This window comes from Perna viridis, chromosome 1 (assembly GCF_037379345.1).
Source record: "Perna viridis isolate PV_CMFRI_1.1 ecotype Kerala chromosome 1, ASM3737934v1, whole genome shotgun sequence".
NCBI classification, from domain to species: Eukaryota; Metazoa; Mollusca; class Bivalvia; order Mytilida; family Mytilidae; genus Perna; species Perna viridis.
Window position 1 is genome coordinate 12199919 of NC_142445.1, and position 5383 is coordinate 12205301.

A 5383-nucleotide genomic window follows, 5' to 3' on the forward strand; every position below is an offset into this window, starting at 1 on the left:
TCATGTGTTTGTGTTTTTATTTATTTGAGAACGATCAGTATAGAGAATATTCTCTTCCTTTTTAAAGTCATAACTTAGGGCTGTTACCTAAATTCAAACAGATGCATTTAAACCAGAAAGGCTTCGTGGATATCAATGTAACAATACGCAATCAAACTGATGTGAAGTAAGATTTCATTTATTGTTCACTGTAAGAAGATTTTCAAATAAAAAATATTGATCTAGAAGTATATTCCTGCCTGAAACTTTGTATAGGAAGATTGACTACTATATGGTAGAACGACAAGCCTTTTTAAACACATCAGTAAAAGTACTATGAAAGCACAAATGGCAACCAGATAAAAAACAAACTGCATTTCCTGTTTAAGAAAACACTGTATTGCGGTTTAAAGTGGAAACTCTTCTTGTTTAAATTATTGTATGGCATTAAACTTTTAAGAAAAGAATGTTTGATGAAAACGAAAATTAATGGAAAGAAATAATTTGAGAAGAAATATTATTGTGCTTGTCGACATCCATGGTATCTTGCGAGCTTAATGACAAGTTTGACATGGCTCACTTATTGTATGTCTAAGTTCTAATAGACCAGACTATTATTGGTTGAAAAGATAATGATTAATTTCTAAAACGTATTAAAACGCGAGCATTTATCTTGCAAATTTGTATAAAAATATGACAATTAGAAATGTAACATCAAAACGCAGCACAATTGACAGAACCTTTTTAAATTGTTCTTCTTTCAAGAAAAAAAAAAGATGTTAAGATGCAATATACAAAGTTGCTGTTTTGAAAAGATCTAGAGGAAAAAGTACATTACTTTGGGTATTTGACAAGTCACAACAAAATCTTTACTTTGCAAATGATACTGCACTCTTTGCCCATCACTTACAAGATATCCAAAATATCCGTGGGAAAGAAATTACCTAGTAACGTATGGAGGCCAGATTCGTTTACATGTTGCAAAACGCCAGGTCAACCAAATTTAAAAAAAAAACTTTGTGCAAGAATCAACAACAGTAATGTAGGTGAAGTAGCAAATGTCACTTACCTTTAAAGCAAGATAACATCCGATGGAGACCTTACCACTTTTAATTATCAAGTAGAATAAAAGCAAGAGTTGCCTTTGCAAACCTAGGAAATATCTAAAGGTAATTAATTCGCACTATCAAAACGAAGATGATCATTTCCAAGAGTAAGAACATAGAAGTTTATAAAAATCTTTAAGGCCCGTTGTCAAAAAATACTCAACATTTTTTGCTCAATACCATCAGCAAGTATAACCAGAAGTTACACAAAAACATCAACAACAAAATATTTGTGGTAATCAAGAACATACGATGGAATTGGATTAGGCAAGCTTACAAAATGGAACCAACAATAATTTCAAAAATCGCCATGAGATCGACTCCAGCTGGAAAAAGAAACAAAACAGAGAAACAGGGGTTGACCAAAACAAACATGGAGAGGATCCTTAGAAAATAATATTTACGCGCCAAATGCCCGATTACGGAATATAAAATCATGTTTACTGGTAATTATAAAATAATAATTAACCTTTATCGTGGCTTGGATTGTCCCTATCACACTCATAAACATCGGTCACGCAGGCGTTAGGAATTGAACATGCCGTATTTCAATCAAGCGTAGAGGTTTAGCCAAGAAAATGTACTTTAACTTTAGCTTGTTAATTACATCGTTAATTGTGAAAATGGAATAGAAAACAGTAGTGCAACTTTACGTCTTCTGTCGAAGGTCAGTGTTTAGTGTCAATACACGAACAAGACTGCATGGAACTGAAGCATCGCACAGCTGAACTAATGTTAAAAGCGTCTGTCCAGCTCGAAACCTAAAGACCATATTACCTAAACTCATGAATACAAAATCAACCGCGAAAAGTATGAACTCACCCAAGAACCAATCAAGCACTACCAAAACTCTTTGACCCTGGTACATATGCAAATTTACAAGTACATGTACAAGAATAAAGGAATGAATGCTTTTAACCAAAATTCACGCCACAAGGGAATGTTAATATTTTAATTTTATTTCATGTCAAAACATATTTATTTCATAAAACAATACAAGTTTACAATAACAAATAAACACTCTGCTACATCCTTACAAAGCAACTATTGACACTCGAGTTTCTAAGTCTTCTTCATCATATAAAAACTCGCTTTACAAAGCAAGGCTTGACACTCCATTTTCTACTTCATTCAAGACTAAAGCAATGAGTACTGATTGTATTTTGTAAATTGTTCTTTGTGCTGGTGTGACCGCTGATTTACCGATTATGACGCAACAGCATGCAAATGCCATTTAATCACCACTGGTCTATTCAGGCCGCAATGGAAGAAGGAGTTTTAGCGCGCTGTTAAACCTAGATTTTAGCCACCATTTCATAATTGCCTGTACCAAGGCAGGACCATTGTGGTTCCAGCTGTTCGGTGGTGTAATATCTATTTTGCCAGATATATTTTGGCATTGATTTGATTATGGATCGGATACATTTTGTTGTTATCCTTATTCAACATTTTGGATATTGGTTATTGCAGTCTCTTTAAACCAGTCTGAGTAAAAGGTCAAGAAAAGGAAAAACTTTCATTGTATCTGCAAACTGTACCATCAAACCTCTTTCAAAACTTTTAACTTCTGTACTCACAGCTGTCAACGAGAGTCTCCAGTCCTACCACGACACGTGTTACTCACGTAGTGGTATTAATTCAATGTGGATCCTGCAATATTCTGAAAAATGTCAATTTAAGATTTTTATCATAATACAATAGCATTAAAATCTCTGATTTTTTCAACTCTTTATACTTCTGTTCCCCATATTCAGTTCAAATCCCAACTCAAAAACATTATACATCGTTGTTACTCCAAAAAGACTGTACACCTGGATACAGATATGTAATACTTGGTAGCTATTTCTCACACCTTGTAAAAATGATTCCATAACATCTTCCAAATATACCCAAGATGTTTTCAAAATGCTGGAATTTCTGATTGACAACATATTTGTCCAGTGATGGAAGCATTTTTTCAACAAACGGTCTGCATTCCAATTGGAACAAATTGCGCTCCTCTACTTGCTGACCTGTTTTTTTTCATTCTTATGAGACTGGCTTAACAGGAAGGAACGTCGTTTGACCAGATCCTTTGATCTCATTTTCTTGTATATAGATGACAATATCGGTAAACAATCCTAGTTTCAGGGATTTTAGACTTCTATCACCAAAGACCCGGAGATAAAGGATACTACAGACACTGGGAAGTCAGTCTCAAATATTCACATACGCGTAGAGATCGACTGTAAAGGAAAACTATTGACCAAACTATACGAAACTCGATGACTTTTCATTCCCTATTTTCAACTTTCCTTTCATTTGTGGCAACATCCCTTAAGTACCTGCTAATGGAGATTTCATATCACAACTAATACGTTATGCCAGACTTTTTGTACCGCGCTAGATTTCTTTCAATTAGGCCTCTGGAACAGGGTTATGTTGCTACAAGATTAAAATCGTCACTGCAAAAGTATTATGGTCGTCATTATGAACTCGTCGATCGTTATGGTGTATCCATCTGCACCATGATAACCGATTAAAACAACGTATTATAGCTTTCATTTCCTTTTTCGTCTACTCCGACTTGACTATTTATTAGCAACTCGACGGGTGTTTCTAGAAAAGCAGAGGACGCTTACCATACCGGTGCACCGAGTCCATGCTCCCAATTTTTAATGGAGTCCGAGTTGTTCGTGTTGCTTATACGTGTCTTTTTGTTATTTAATGTTCTTTGCTTGTGCCTGTTTTCCCTGTCTGGTCTTTGTGTCTGGATTACATTCTTTATATTTCCTCTAGAATCTTGGTTGTCTGAATTATTTTTCCACTCCTTTTTGTCAACAAATGTATAGATGCCATTAAAGCTAATAATTCTTCATCATAAAACCGTCACGAACAAAATTCCGGCGTTTTTCAATGACAAATCCATACCAATTATTTCATATTTCTGTACTTCACCTATTGCATTCCAAATTTTCTGCTAGAAAAGGGTAGTGCAGGACCTCAAGATTTAGGGCTCGAAGGCTTAACTATCTGACTATTCTTGCAAAAACTCTTAATTCAAATATGGTCCTTCCGGTCACGTCTGTAACATGTGCGACTTATTGCACATATTCAATTGATATATATATAATAATATCACCTTAGTGTGTATTATTAGTTAGGGCGAGGATGGTTATTAATTTCTCTGTTCATATTATTTTTTGTTGAACTTCATTCACTTTTAAATCCACTATTATTACAAAAAGTACATAACACTTGTGTCCGAATTATTGGATATACCAATTCCGGTATTGGTAAAAAGGTAAAAAGTCCAATTACGTCACTGGCGATTGTGTATACCAATTTGGTAATTGGTCATTAAATACTTTTGAGTTTTTATAATAAAGTCAGTGTCGTTTTACCCTGGGCAAGAGCAAGTAACGATTTTTTATCCAGTCACTTTTCCTGAAGAGCAGTTTAACGCTATATACCGTCTGTAACCGAGTACTGACCAGTACTCCAGAGTTCACCACCAGTAAAAAGTACTGCGTTAGACGACCATATTGCAACATGTCAGGATTCAGGTCCGTTTAAAATTGTTCCTACTTCCATTTTAGTGTTGATAATACAGTCAAACGCAGTTTTAGAAACGGTTTTCAAATAACCACTATTTATTTAATCACTCAAATAAATCATCTCAACACACCCAACCATTTTTTGTCATCATATCCTAACCATAATAGATAGTGCCAGACCATAAAACCGTCCAGAGATATAGGAAGACTATACATAAGCCGTGTAGAACCACCACTAAAACCATGCCTGGACCACTCGCAAAAGTTACACGTCATTATGTGTTAATTCAATGTGGATTCCGGAAAATTCAAAAGGTTTTATTGGAACCCTAAGCGCTGGATTATTATTGAAATATTATAGAATCACGACCTATGAATTTTCAACCCTTTATACTACGTTTCCCTATAATCAGTTGAAATCCCAACTGAAAAATATAACTGTTACTCCAAAACTGACGGAACGCCTGTATAGGCTAAAAACCACTAATTCCACTTTCCATAGGCTTCTATGCTAATTTCACAATATTCAATGGCTTCTCTGGACTTTACCTTAACTTTAACCTGCAGAGGACTATATATCAGCATGATTCTACATATGTCAGCTCACAATCCTCAGAATGGCATGTGGGGTTAGCAGACTTGCAGTGCAGTACTGGTCACCGGAAGTGAAGGGTCTATAAATAGCATGGGAAATCCCAGTGTTTTCACAAGATAGGGGTATATTTAAAAATCATTATGGAGATTAGGCTTCACATCACAAGA